Genomic DNA, 14,521 nt, shown 5'->3' with positions numbered 1-14,521 from the left:
CTGCAATCTATCCAACAAAAGTCTAAGCTCTAATGTCCAGAATCTACAAGGAACTTAAATTTATAAGAAAAAAAAGCCATTAAAAAGTAGGCAAAGGACATAAACAGACACTTCTCAAAAAAAGACATTCATGCGTCCAACAAACATATGAAAAGAGGCTCGACATCACTAATCATTACAGATTGCATGAATTGCATGAATACAAATGCAAATCAAAACCACAATGAGATACCATCTTATGACAGTCAGATGGCAATTATTAAAAACTCAAGAAGCAATAAATGCTGGCAAAGTTGTGGAGAAATAAGAATGCTTTTATTCTGTTGGTGGGAGTATAAATTAGTTCAACCATTGTGGAAGACCTTGTGGGGATTCTTCAAAGACATAGAACCAGAAATACCATTTGACCCAGCAATTCCATTACTGGGTATATACCCAAAGGAATATAAATCATTCTATTATAAGGATACATGCACGCATGCATTCATTGCAGCACTATTCACAATAGAAAGACAAAAACATAAAGAATAAAATAAAATACTTTCAAAAGTTTGAAAACGCCTTAAGGGAAATAAACATGTCAGTGCATTGGTTTGGGGTCGGGGTGGCTATCACACACAGAGTGGATAATCAAGACCTCTGAGGAGATATTTTAGGGTGTTTTTGAGCTGAGATATAAATGGTGAAGAAGATACATCTTCGAAAAGTGATAAGGAAGTAGCATTCCAGCCAAAGAACAGAAAAGATGCAAAGGCCCTGATGCAAGAAAGAACTATTTTAGTCCCAGGTGAAAGAAGGTGGCTGGGATTAAGATGGTGGCAGTGAGGCAGAAAGACGTGGAAGAACTTGGGAAATATTTTAGATGTGGAATAAAACTGACTTGCTGATGAATCCAATGTGGTAAAGAGAGAAGTAAAAGCACCTGGATGAAATATGATGTTACTTACTAAGATGAAGGTGCATCGGGAAAGAACAAATGAGGAATGGGGCAGACAAGACTTGTTAATTCTAAAGCAGAACTGGAAGTGTCAGAATCCTGAGGAGCTTGGACATTTTGTAAAAGGGAGAATGTTTGAACAAAAGATTCTCAAGGTATTTTTGTGAGTGCAGAATGAAGGGATGGGTAACAAACCATGAGCAATTTGAAGCAGAGAGTAAGTTAAGTTAACATGCACAGACCTCTTAGCCTCCTGCCAGAACTACTCTAACAATTTTATGCACATATAAACACACACGTTTAATTTGCACAACAATCCCATGAAGTAGGTTCCACTTTTATCTCCACTTTTCATATAAGGAAACTGAAGCACAAAGAGGCAAAAATGCTTTGCCCAAAATTAAGGAGCTAGGAAATGGAGGAGTAGAGATTCAAAGCCAGTGGACTGAACGAAGAGGAAGCTTTGGTCACAGCTCTGCTCTACTGCATCATAGAAACTAGAAAGGAGTGAGAAAAGAGCCTCAGAAACAAACATCAGCTCCTATGGAACTCTGCCAATGATCTGTAGATCACTACAATGTAGTTTCTTTCTATAAAAATATGGGGGCCTTATTCAAAGTGGAAAGGAAAACTTGAAGGAAAATTTAAGTGTAACCACTTTTTGCTTTCCAATTTGTCATGACCTTACCCAAATCACAATTTCCTTAGCTTTTAGAACACTTATGAATTACAACAGTGAGTAACAGTAGCTCACTCTCCAGACACCATGTGCTTTGTTTGTGTTCTTTTTTTTTTTTTTTTTTGAGACAGGGTCTCACTCTGTCACTTAAGCTGGAGTGAACTGCAGTGGTGGGATCAAAGCTCACCACAGACTTGACCTCCCAGATTCAAGTAATCCTCCCACCTCAGCCTCCCAAGTAGGTGGGAATACAGGCGCACGCCACCACATCCAGGTAATGTTTATATCTTTCCATAGAGACGGGGTTTCACCATGTTGCCCAGGCTCATCTCAAACTCCTAGGCTCAAGCATCTGCCCTCCTTGGTCTTCCAAAGTGCTGGGATTACAAACGTGAGCCACTGCACCTGGCCCCTACTTGCATTCTTATTTGCACTTCACAACATGTTGATGAGATAGAACTATAATTCTGCCCCATTTTGTATAAGTAAAAACTGAAGCACCAAGAAGTTAAATAGCATGCCAAAAGCCACACTATCAGTAGTGGTGGAGTGAGAATTCAGACTGTCAGCCAAGAAGAAGTGAAAAACCAGACTACAGTTCAGTAAGATAAGGCATTTACTGGGGGGTCTTAGGAATTGCAATGTGGGAGATCCTGTTTTATCTAGAAGCTAAAGAGAGGGAGGGAAGCAGGGATTTTTTTTTTTTTAAAGGAAGCTACGTGTGCTCACACAAGTTACTTTGTAAGAATGATCACTGGTGGAGGTGGCTGGATTAGTTCCCGAGTCCATAGTTCATTAGTTGTTGCTGTTCAGGAGCTGTTCAATGCTGGTTAAATTCAGCTGATTTTTCAGGATGTTATGATCAGGGCAATTTGGCCCCATCAAAAGGATCAAGGCAAGTTCCTGGGGTTTTTTGTCAAGGTTCCAAGCTATGCACATGGTCCTTCTTAGTCTGGCTTCCCAACTCAGTTTCAGAACTCTGAACCAGAGTGACACCATTTTGTATTTCACATTCCACAATACCCCTGGTGGTGCTTCTGCAGGGTCCCTGCTCGTGCTTCTGCAGGGTCCCTGCTCTTAACCGTTACTGCAGGCTGCCTCATATGAAACCCAAGATTTGGGCCTCCCTACCAAGCACAAGGGGTTGCCTGGTGAATAGCTGATATAGGAGACTCTCTTTGACCTGTTAGTGTCTAGCATGAAGAGGGACTCTAAACACCAATAACTTCTTCACTGGGAGAAACAACTAGAATCTTAATAAGGAAGCCACAGATAATTATCTTCAGGGATTCCATGGATAATTTCTGTAATGGTATCTCAGTGCCATATTTTAAGATGTGCTCAAATCTTCATGCACAGCATACTAAAATCAAAATTAATCCAAACCTTCTGATGTGGAGTCACAATTACAATTGGTCATTAAAAGTGTGCTTTAAATACAATGAAAAAAATACATAAAATAAAACCAAAACAAAGGAACACAACTGAATGTAATCTTTCAGGAAGTAAAAACAATGTGGTTTCTGGTTTTTTTTTTTTTAATTGCATTTTAGGTTCTGGGGTACATGTGCAGAACATGCAGGATTGTTGCATAGGTACCTACATGGCAATTTAGCTTCTGCCTCCATTTCAGTCACCTATATCTGGCATTTGTCCCCATGTTATCCCTCCCCAACTCCCCATCCCCCACTGTCCCTCCCCTAGTCCCCACTAACAGACCCCAGTGTGTGCTGCTCCCCTCCCTGTGTCCATGTGTTCTCATTGTTCAACACCTTCCTATGAGTGAGAACATTGCAGTGCTTGATTTTCTGTTCTTATGTCCGTTTGCTGAGAATGATGGTTTCCAGATTCATCCATGTCCCTACAAAGGACACGGACTCATCGGTTTTTATGGCTGCATAGTATTCCGTCATGTATATGTACCACATTTTCCTTGTCCAGTCTATCATCAATGGGCATTTGGGTTGGTTACAGGTCTTTGCTATTGTAAACAGTGCCTCAATGAACATATGTGTGCATGTCTCTTTATAATAGAACGATTTATAATCCTTTGGATATATACCTAGTAATTGGATTGCTGGGTCAAATGGAATTTCTATATCTAGATCCTTGAGGAATCACCACACTGTCTTCCACAATGGTTGAACTAATTTACACTCCCCCAGCAGTGTAAAAGCATTCCTATTTCTCCACATCCTCTCCAGCATCTGTTGTCTCCAGATTTTTTAATGATCGTCATTCTAACTGGTGTGAGATGGTATTTCAATGTGGTTTTGATTTGCATTTCTCTAATGACCAGTGATGATGAGCATTTTTTCATATGTTTGTTGGCATCATATATGTCTTCTTTTGAAAAGTGTCTGTTCATATCCTTTGCCCACTTTTGAATGGATTTGTTTGTTTTTTTCTTGTAAATCTTTTTAGTTCTTTGTAGATTCTGGATATTAGCCCTTTGTCAGATGGGTAGATTGCAAAAATTTTTTCCCATTCTATTGGTTGCCGGTTCACCCTAATGATTGTTTCATTTCCTGTGCAGAAGCTCTGGAGTTTAATTAGATCCCATTTGTCTATTTTGGCTTTTGTTGCCAATGCTTTTGGTGTTTTAGTCATGAAGTCCTTGCCTATGCCTATGTCCTGAATGGCTTTGCCTAGGTTTTCTTCTAGGGTTTTTATGGTGTTAGGTCTTATGTTTCAGTTTTTAATCCATCTGGAGTTAATTTTAGTGTAAGGTGTCAGGAAGGGGTCCAGTTTCTGTTTTCTGCACATGGCTAGCCAGTTTTCCCAACATTATTTATTAAACAGGGAATCCTTTCCCCATTGCTTGTTTTCGTCAGGTTTGTCAAGGATCACATGGTTGTAGATGTGTGGCATGGCCTCCAAGGCCTCTGTTCTGTTCCATCGGTCTTTATCTCTGTTTTGATACCAGCACCATGCTGTTTTGATTAGTGTAGCCTTGCAGTGTAGTTTGAAGTCAGATAGCATGATACCTCCAGGTTTGTTCTTTTTGCTTAGGATTGACTTGACTATGCGAGCTCTCTTTTGGTTCCATATGAAGTTTAAGGTGGTTTCTTCCAGTTCTGTGAAGAGGGTCATAGGTAGCTTGATGGAGATAGCATCGATTCCATAAATTACTTTGGGCAGTATGGCCATTTTCACAATATTGATTCTTCCTAACCATGAGCATGGAATGTTTTTCCATCTGTTTGTGTCCTCTCTTATTTCCTTGAGCAGTGGATTGCAGTTCTCCTTGAAGAGGTCCTTTACATCCTTTGTTAATTGTATTCCTAAGTATTTTATTCTCTTTGTAGCAATTGTGAATGGCAGTTCGTTCTTGATTTGGCTCTAAGTCTGTTATTGGTGTATAGGAATGCTCGTGATTTCTGTACATTGATTTTCTATCCTGAGACTTTGATGAAGTTGCTTATTGGTTTCAGGAGATTTGGGGCTGAGACAATGGGGTCTTCTAAATATACAATCATGTCATCTGCATCTAGAGACAATTTGACTTCCTCCTTTCCTAATTGAATACTCTTTATTTCTTTTTCTTGCCTAATTGCTCTTGCTAGAACTTCCAATACTATATTGAATAGGAGTGGTGAGAGAGGGCATCCTTGTCTAGTGCCAGATTTCAAAGGGAATGCTTCCAATTTTTGCCCATTCAGTATGATATTGGCTGTGGGTTTGTTGTAAATAGCATTTATTATTTTGAGATATGTTCCATCGACACCTAGTTAATTGAGGGTTTTTAGCATAAAAGCCTGTTGAATTTTGTTGAAGAACTTCTCTGCATCTATTGATAGAATAATGTGGATTTTGTCTTTGGTTCTGTTTATGTGGTGGATTATATTTATAGACTTGTGTATGTTGAACCAGCCTTGCATGCCTGGTATGAAGCCTACTTGATCATGATGGATAAGCTTCTTGATGTTCTGTTGCAATTGGTTTGCCAGTATTCTACTGAAGATTTTTGCATCTATGTTCATTATGGATATTGGCCTGAAGTTTTCTTTTCTTGTTGAGTCTCTGCCAGGTTTTGGTATCAGGATGATGCTGGTCTCATAAAATGATTTGGGAAGGACTCCCTCTTTTTGGATTGTTTGGAATAGTTTCAGAAAGAGTGGTACCAGCTCCTCTTTGCATGTCTGGTAGAATTCAGCTGCGAACCCATCTGGACCTGGGCTTTTTTTGTTTGGTAGGCTATTAATTGCTGCCTCAACTTCAGCCCTTGTTATTGTTCTATTCAGGGTTTTGACTTCATCTTGGTTTAGGCTTAGGAGGGTGCAAGTTTCCAGGAATTTATCCATTTCTTCCAGGTTTACTGGTTTATGTGCATAGAGTTGTTTGTAGTAATCTCTGATGGTAGTTTGTATTTCTGTGGAATCATTTTTTACTGCATCTATTTGATTATTCTCTCTTTTCTTTTATATTAATCTGGCTAGTGGTCTATTTTGTTGATCTTTTCACAAAACCAGCTCCTGGATTTATTAATTTTTTAAGGGTTTTTTTGTGTCTCTATCTCCTTCAGTTCTGCTCTGATCTAGTTATTTCTTCTCTTCTGCTAGCTTTTGAGTGTTTTTTATCCTGGCCCTCTAGCTCTTTCAATTTTGATGGTAGGGTGTCAATTTTAGATCTTTCCTTGCTTCTCATGTCGGCATTTATTGCTATAAATTTTCCTCCAGACACTGCTTTAAATGTGTCCCAGAGATTCTGGTACGTTGTATCTTCATTCTCACTGGTTTCGAAGAACATCTTTATTTCTGCCTTCATTTCATTGTTTATCCAGTCAACATTCAAGAGTCAGTTGTTCTGTTTCCATGAAGTTTTGTGGTTCTGAGTTAGCTTCTTAATCCTGAGTTCTAATTTGATTGCACTGTGGTCTGAGAGACTGTTTGTTATGATTTCCATTCTTTTACATTTGCTGAGGAGTGATTTGCTTCCTATGATGTGGTCAACTTTAGAGTAGGTGTGATGTGGTGCTGAGAAGAATGTATATTCTGTGGATTTGGGGTGGAGAGTTCTGTAAATGTCTATTAGGTTTGCTTGTTCCAGATCTGAGTTCAAGTCCTGGATATCCTTACTAATTTTCTGTAAAGTTCTCGTGATGTATTTTTCAGCTCCATCAATTAATTTATATTCTTCTCTAAGCTATTTATTCTCATTAGCATTTCATCAAGCCTTTTTTCAAGGTTCTTAGTTTCTTTGCATTGGGTTAGAACATGTTCTTTTAGCTCAGAGAAGGTTGTTATTACCCACTTTCTGAAGCCTGTTTTTATCAATTCATCAGACTCATTATCCATCCAGCTTTGTTCCCTTGCTGGTGAGGAGTTGTGATCCCTTGGAGGAGGAGAAGTGTTCTGGTTTTGGGTGTTTTCATCCTTTTTGTGCTGGTTTCTTCCCATCTTTGTGGATTTATCTACCTGTGGTCTTTGTAGTTGGTGACTTTCACATGGGGTCTCTGAGTGGACATCCTTTTTGTTGATTATGAAGTTATTTCTTTCTGTTTTTTAATTTTCCTTCTAACAGTCAGGCCCCTCTGCTGTAGGACTGCTGGAGGTCCACTCCAGACCCTGCTTGCTGGGCGATCACCTGCAGTGGCTACAGAACAGTAAGAGTTGCTGCCAGTTTTTTATTCTGTTATCTTTGCCCCAGAAGGATACCCGCCAGATGTCAGCCTGAGTTCTCCTTTATGAGGTGTCTCTTTGGATATATGGGGGTCAGGGAGTGACTTGAGGAGACAGTCTGTCCCTTATAGGAGCTCAAGGGCTGAGCTGTGAGCGCTGTTGTTCTGTTCAGAGTTGCTGGGCAGCTAGGTTTAAGTCTGCTACAGCAGAACTCATAACCACCTTTTCTCCCAGGTGCTCTGTCCTGGGAAGTTAGGGCTTTATTTATAAGTTGCTGACATGCTGCTACCTTTTTTCAGAGATGCCTGCCTAGTGAGGAGGTAGCCTAGTCACAGTTTGCCAGCAGAGTCATTGCTGAGCTGCCATGGGCTCTGCCCAGCTGCTGTGTGAACTTCCTTGCATATTTGTTTATAGAGTTGTAGTTGGAACTGCCTCGGTAATGGCAGTCTGCCTCGGTAATGGCAGACTGTCTCTGTAATGGTGGACTGTCTCGGTAATGGCAGACTGCCTCAGATGGCGGACTGCCTCAGATGGCGGACTGCCTCAGTAGTGGTGGACTGCCTCAGTAGTCGTGGACTGCCTAGGTAATGGCAGACGCCCCTCCCCCCGCAGAGCTGGACTCTCTCGGGTCCAGCTGTGCTTCCTGTGAAACTCTCAATCCAGGGCGTTTCAGATTGTGGTGGTGGGACCCGCCGAGCCAGATCACCTGGCTCCCTGTTTCAGCCCCCTTTTTTTCAGTTGAATGGGCGAGTCTGTCTCCGGGCATTCCAGGCGCCAGTTCAAACGGCCACCCAGATTTGTGTGAGTTTTTGTGCTGAGACCTGCTGTGCCAGGTGAAACAGCCATGCTGGAGACTCATGGTGCTTTTCCACCTGGGAATCTCCTGGTCTGTGGGCAGTAAAAACTCATTTGGAAATGCAGTGATCACTCACCCTCTGTGTTCTCACTAGGAACTGCACTCCAGAGCTGTTCCTATTCAGCCATCTTGGATTGTCTTTCAATGTAGTTTCTTTAAGGATGTATATACATGTGGTTTCTCAAGGAAATATGTTGAGAATAACCAACATGAAGACCATATTGGTTACAAATATAAAAAGCTCCCTGGAAAGTATAAATAAGTAAATCAAAGATGTAGAATGATAGATCCATAATTACATAGTAAGAAAGAATAGAATATCCTACTGATATGTCACTAAATTTAAAGTTGACAGCCAGGCAGACAATTATGATTTTCCAAAATATTCTCCTTACAGTCCTTGCCAGAAGCAGCATACGAACTGGCTGAACTGTAGGCACAACACAGGAAGGTAATTCTATCAGATGTCACCCTTGCTCTTTAAGAGTTTACAGTCTCTGTGATGAAACTGTGGAGGCAATTTTCACCAAGAAAAGAAGCATGTCTATAGAACAAAACATATTGGTAGATTTGTCATCCACAAATTGGCACACAAATGTATAACTACAACATGTTATCTATGCTCTGTATGCTAGATATTCTCTATTTGCCCTTCTAGGTCCACCCTCCAACCTTCTCCATCCTGCTTTCTGTCTCAGGAGTCTGACCTTTATGGACTACATCAACTGGGCTCCCTGGCTCTTTGGATTTGGCCACTGAAAAGCACCAAGAAGAGATAAAAAGTCAAAAGAGAGACAGATTGGGGCATTTGTTCTCATTTTCCTCCCTGCTGGACCACAGGATGACAGTGGCTATCCACAGTTCCTGTCCAGGGGTCCTCTCTTAACACCTACATGTCTCAGCAGGTTCTTGTAGCCACTCCCTCCCCTTGTACCTGTTTTCCACCATTGCTGGCCCCAGGAACCTCATCATCCCTGAAGATTTTCCCTTAAACTTGCCCACATCTTTGTAAACAGGCCATTGTTAAAATCTATTTCATAACCCTTTTTGGTATACCATCTGTGTCCCGTTCCCCAGCTGAAACACAGTTATGTCCAAACTTGCTTTATAATCATTTATGGAGCTTTTAGAAAAATAGATTTCCAGACCCTACCCAAGACCTAATGAATCAGAATCCCTATGCTTGGAGCTAAGGAATATGTAACTTTAACAAACAACCTAGGTGATTCTGATCCAGCCAACCTGGCAAGCATCCCTGGACGAGCATTTGGGAGTCACTGCTCTGCAGACCCTATCATGGCAAACTGAAGCATTTGAAAACAGGACACTCCCAGAACACAACCCCAGCTACCCTTCCCTGTAACACCACAGCAACCAACACTCAGAAAAAGAAGTGGACTCTCTATGGGGACATCCAAAGCAGAGGAAAACAAGCATACGGGCTACAGTGATAGGAGATGCTCCTGAGCACATTAAGTAAATGCTCAACTACCCCTTTCACATTTGATTAGATTCTCATCTGAAAACCACTTTTCAACCATTTTACAGGAAACCAAATCCATTTCCACCTCCATCTGGTGCCATAATTAAACAAAGTGGAAAATGCTGACCAACTTAGGCCTGTCCTAATTCAGCTTAGAGTAGGCACTAGAGCACCCAGTGCCTTCCAGCCTTGGGGAAATGAGGCCTGTTTGTTTCTGAAGATCATGGGCCTCAAGTAGGACCAGAAGATAAACAGAATCAAGAGCCCAACCTGCTCCAGTCTCTGAGGATCCACTCTCCATTCAGAAGCCGAAGGCATTGGGAGATGGGCTAAGCTGACCATCTGTTCTTCTCTCCGATAATATGTAATTAAGTAATTTATTTATTCAGCACTTTGCACCCCCTCCTCTCTCCACCCATTAGTCAGGGATGATTATGCCAGACCCAGCTGTAGTTAACATATTGCACACTTGGGCGAGTGCTGTGCTGCAAAGCACTCTGCTAGCCTCCTGGCTATGGCCACCTCTCAGACCTGACTGTAGGAATGACCGTGTGAGGCTTGCAGCTCTGCTGGCTCTGCTTTCTTCCCCAACAATTAGGCAGCACTCTCTTGCTGCATATTAAACCATTTACTGTGCATATTTAATTCATTTGTTCAAAGATAAATTTACCCACATCCTCTGATCACTTTCACCAGGCCAGCTTACTGGCTAGGCAGCACTGATGGATTTTTCCCATCTGGTAAATTTTATCTACAATACAAACAAACACAAATGTACACAGAGCCTGACACATGACTAGAGCAATGGGATTGACTCCATAAGCCTCAGGCAAAACTTAGATTTGAAACTATGATAATATATAGCATATGTGATGTTTTGTATATCACATGCCGTGTTTTGCATATCACATCTGTTATTGTGGCCTGACCAGCAAATATTTTCCTTCCTTCTAATAACAGCTTCTTAATCTTTTTTAAAAAAGAGAATTGTTCCTCCTTACCCTATGTCCCTGCAGTTTAGATGGAGCTGGCTCTATCCAGAGTTGACTTTATGACTTGGTCAGCCCAATGAATGCAAATTCTAAAGGTCACTGAAAAGACTGAGCTCTTTCCATTGAGGTTCTTAGAAGATAGCATGGTTGCCTGGATTTGCCAGTGATCACTTTGCCATCTTAGTATTAGCTAGCTGAATAAAATCAATCAAAAATAACCAGCACTTAGAGATGGAGAGACCAAGCCTGGGACAACCAAGCTGCTGTTTAAGTACCAGGATCCAGCTGAAGCTATAATTGTTCCCAGACTTCTTTGTTATGTGAACCAATAAATTTCCATTAATTCTTAAGTCACTTATTTTTTGGCACTTATGAATATAAAATGTTGATTAATATACCTCTCTTATTTTAAATGTAATAGGTCACTATAAAAACCTCAATCACTATTCAGGCATGAATTGGGATAAATTTGCCTGAGTTTAGCACATTTTTTAATATAGAGATAGATTATACAATTGGAATTTAAGCAAATATAAACCAGACTGCAAAAGAAATTTAAAACAATAATTCCAAAACTGTAGATTCTTGAGAATAGGAAAAGATTGTAAAGGTTATTATAGCATGATCTATTAGTTTCCCAACACTGGTACTACTCAAGGGGAGGCTGTGAAACTTGCTCAAGATGTTGCAGAGGTGTTCTTAGAATAGAGAATATATTAGTTTGATGTTCATAAGGGTCATTGTGGTAGGCTGAAAAATAAACCTCAGAAGAAATTCATATTCGAATCCGTGCAACCTGTGAAAGTTACTTCATATGGAAAAAAAGACATTGTGACTATCATAACATTAAAAAATCTTGAGATGGAGAGGTTATCCTGAATTATTCATGTGGGTCTTAAATCCAATCACAAGTACCCTTTTAAGAGGGGGTAGAGGGAGATTTGACTCCAGACAGAAGAGAAGGCAATGGGACATAGAGGTAGAGATTAATGTGGCCATGAGGCAAGGAATGCTGGCAGCCATCAAAAGCTGAAAAAGGCAAGGAACAGATTCTCCCAGAGCCTCCAGAGGAAACACGGCCCTACTGATACATTGATTTTGACCCTTCAAAACTCATATAAGACTTGTAGCTTCCAGAACTGTGAAAGAATACATTGCTGTTGTTTAAGCCACCGAGTTCGTGATCATTTGTTGCAGCAGCTGTAGGGAAGCTCATGCAATCAATCACAACTTCATTGTTGTGTGAGACTTTGATTCTAGGCATTCTTTCACATCCTTGACAAGTGATAATGATAATAATATTGGTAAACACTTTTTCAGGGCTTACCATGTGCCATACAATATTCTAACAGCTTTATGTGTATTACCCCATTTTAATTTTACAATGACCCTATGACATTGGTACTGTGAGTACATCATTTTGCATATAGACAAACAGAGGATCAGAGAGAAATAACTTCCCATGGTTACAAAACTAGTACCTTGTAAAGCTAGGATTCAAACCCAAGAATTCTAATTCCAAAGTCTGTGATCTTAACTACTATAGATAAGATAGTATCTGTATGTTTGACTCCTGCAGATGATGGGGAAAGGACAAAGTCATCACCTACCTGTAAGGTGGGCTATCTTTTCATGTGCAGATGCCTCTATTTAGAAGGTTTTCCTGCTATCAATCCCAAAGATGATCTTCTGTAACTTGCATCTGTTGTGAAGCCTTCTAAAGACACAAAGAATAAATCTAATTGGTGCTCCATGAAAGAATTTACCACATCCTCTTAAGTTTTTTCCTTCTCCAAGATAAATTTCTCAGTGTTTTAAACCATTCTTCAACTGACATAATATCCTGATGCTTCACCACCCTAACTCTCTGTCATAACATACCAAATGCCTGTTAATATTCTGGAAAGTGTAGTATCCAGAACAAAATGTCATGTTCCAGTTAGGCTAGCCAGCACAGAATGCAAAGAAACTATTACAACCTTTATTGACCTCAATTGACCTGGTTCTAAATCCTATTAGACTGCCTTAAAAATACATTATTTGATTGAGCAGCTATAAAAGAAAAATTATAGATACTTCCAATGTAAGGATAAGATCCATTGAGCATACACAAAATAATTCAAAAAAGGTTAATTTTAGGACGTCAAGCAAATAAATCAGATAATATAAAAAATTATCTTGTTATAAAACACACAGATACTCTGTTTAAAATATCACAAGGATTATTTTAAACATATAGCTGAGCTCACAACAAAGTAGTGAAGATCGCTAGGGGTTAAAAATGAATATGGAAGGGACTCCGAACGACTGCTTTCATGCCTGGGAAAGGGGTTCATCTGGTCTTAGTCAGCCCAGGGGCTTCTCTTTTAATAGCTGCACACATAGGAGATAAGACTTTCAACCTAGGGGCAACAGAGATTTGAAAATCAGACTCTCATCCTTAATTCAGGCCCCTGAGAGGGCTGCATTCTCAGTGAAATTGTTTTTCAGGTGCCCACTGGAACAGGGAGGTAAAAAGGAGACCGGTCTGGTTTCACATTCCAGGTATGAGTAGTGACAAAAAAACCTCCCTTGAAAATTTTTAGTCAGAAGCCTACCTTCTCATGACTTTAGGTTTTATTGTATTCTGTCCTTGCAAAGTCCTATATTCCTGAGGCAAGAAATTAACATAAAATGTGGTCCTGGAGCACCTGGCAAAAGAAAATGAAAAACTTATCTAGGTGGAGGAAAAATTCAGCCCAAACCACACAGGAATCCCATGGATAAAGCCCCACTGAGGACGCTCATGCAAGATAAAATTATAGAACTCAAAAGGAAAATCTAGTATTCATGATAAATCAGCAGATTAAAAACACAGAAGGATAGACCCCCAAGAACTTCAGATAACAAAACAGCCAGAGATTATTTTTTAAGTATGTTTAAAATAATTAAAAAGTGTGCTTAAAATAATTAAAAATGTATTGAAAACATGCATATAATTCTAATTCTTTCCAAAGGCCTACTAAAGTGATAGTAAACCTTTCTTCCCCAAGGCATAAATTCACAAATGCAAGAAAAAGAGAACATAAAATTTTGGAGGATGGAGAGCTGATAGACAAGTGATAATTGACTAGCAGATAAGAATAAGCTTAATTCCAAATTAGCAATAAAAAAAGTCAAGAAGCACCCAACTTACCCTACAGATTGTACCAGACACCCAACTGTCAATGAGGCCCACCCAGACGCTCAAAGTATTTGAATTCCACTGGTAAATGTAAGCAGATAACCCAAAGATGAGCTGAAATCTGATAAAGAGGATGTAGGTGTCAGGCTGGACCTGAATTTCAACTCTGCAATTTAATGCCATATAACTTTAGACAAGTTATTTCTTATGTCTCAGCTCTATTATCAAAAAAATTGGTGAAATTATAGCACTGGCCTCCAAGAGTTAATGTGACGATGAAGTAAGTTAATATGTATAAGGCACTGAGAAGAGTAAGTGAGGAGGCATATAGTAACTCTTCAATAAATGGTTGCTACTATGGATGGCATTTTGTATGAATAAAATTCTAACACAGGCAAAAAAAAGAAGCCGAAGCAAATAAGAGGAAATGGAGACTATAGGGGAAAAAATATTTTAGTTTTTAATATCCACAGAGAAATAAAATATCCTGGCTTCTTGGTATGGAAAACAAGAACAGAAACTTATTTTTCCAAAAAGTAACACTCAGAGAATAAATATGGTCAAAAGAAAGAATGAAAACTAGATTTCAAGGAATTCCCAAGAGCACTTCTGGCATGGTGGAGAAATGACATTTGAAAATTTAGTCCTTCTTAAAAGCAATAGAAACACCAGCAAAAATTGTCAAAATCAACTTATTCATAAATCCGAAATTAACCAATGGCATAAAGCAATCCAAGAAGTCATTATTCAAGGAAAACATCCAATTCTCATAAGGACAATGAGATTTGTC

At 39.7% G+C, this 14,521-nt stretch overlaps 1 long non-coding RNA gene across 1 annotated transcript in view; it reads right to left on the bottom strand.

Moving 5' to 3' along the window:
- Window positions 1-13,244, bottom strand: part of LOC135275094 (uncharacterized) — a 75,624-nt gene extending 62,380 nt beyond the window's left edge. The window contains exons 1-2 of the long non-coding RNA XR_010342798.1: window positions 13,166-13,244; window positions 12,179-12,285 (exon numbers count right to left, since the gene is read on the bottom strand). This is a non-coding gene — a long non-coding RNA (uncharacterized LOC135275094). The remainder of the gene's footprint in view (window positions 1-12,178; window positions 12,286-13,165) is intronic.
- Window positions 13,245-14,521: the final 1,277 nt, after the last annotated feature.

Source organism: Aotus nancymaae, unplaced genomic scaffold (genome assembly GCF_030222135.1).
Source record: "Aotus nancymaae isolate 86718 unplaced genomic scaffold, 86718_ANA_hifiasm-v0.15.2.pri h1tg000015l_0, whole genome shotgun sequence".
Lineage (NCBI taxonomy): Eukaryota > Metazoa > Chordata > Mammalia > Primates > Aotidae > Aotus > Aotus nancymaae.
This window is presented reverse-complemented; position numbering and strand designations above follow the sequence as displayed.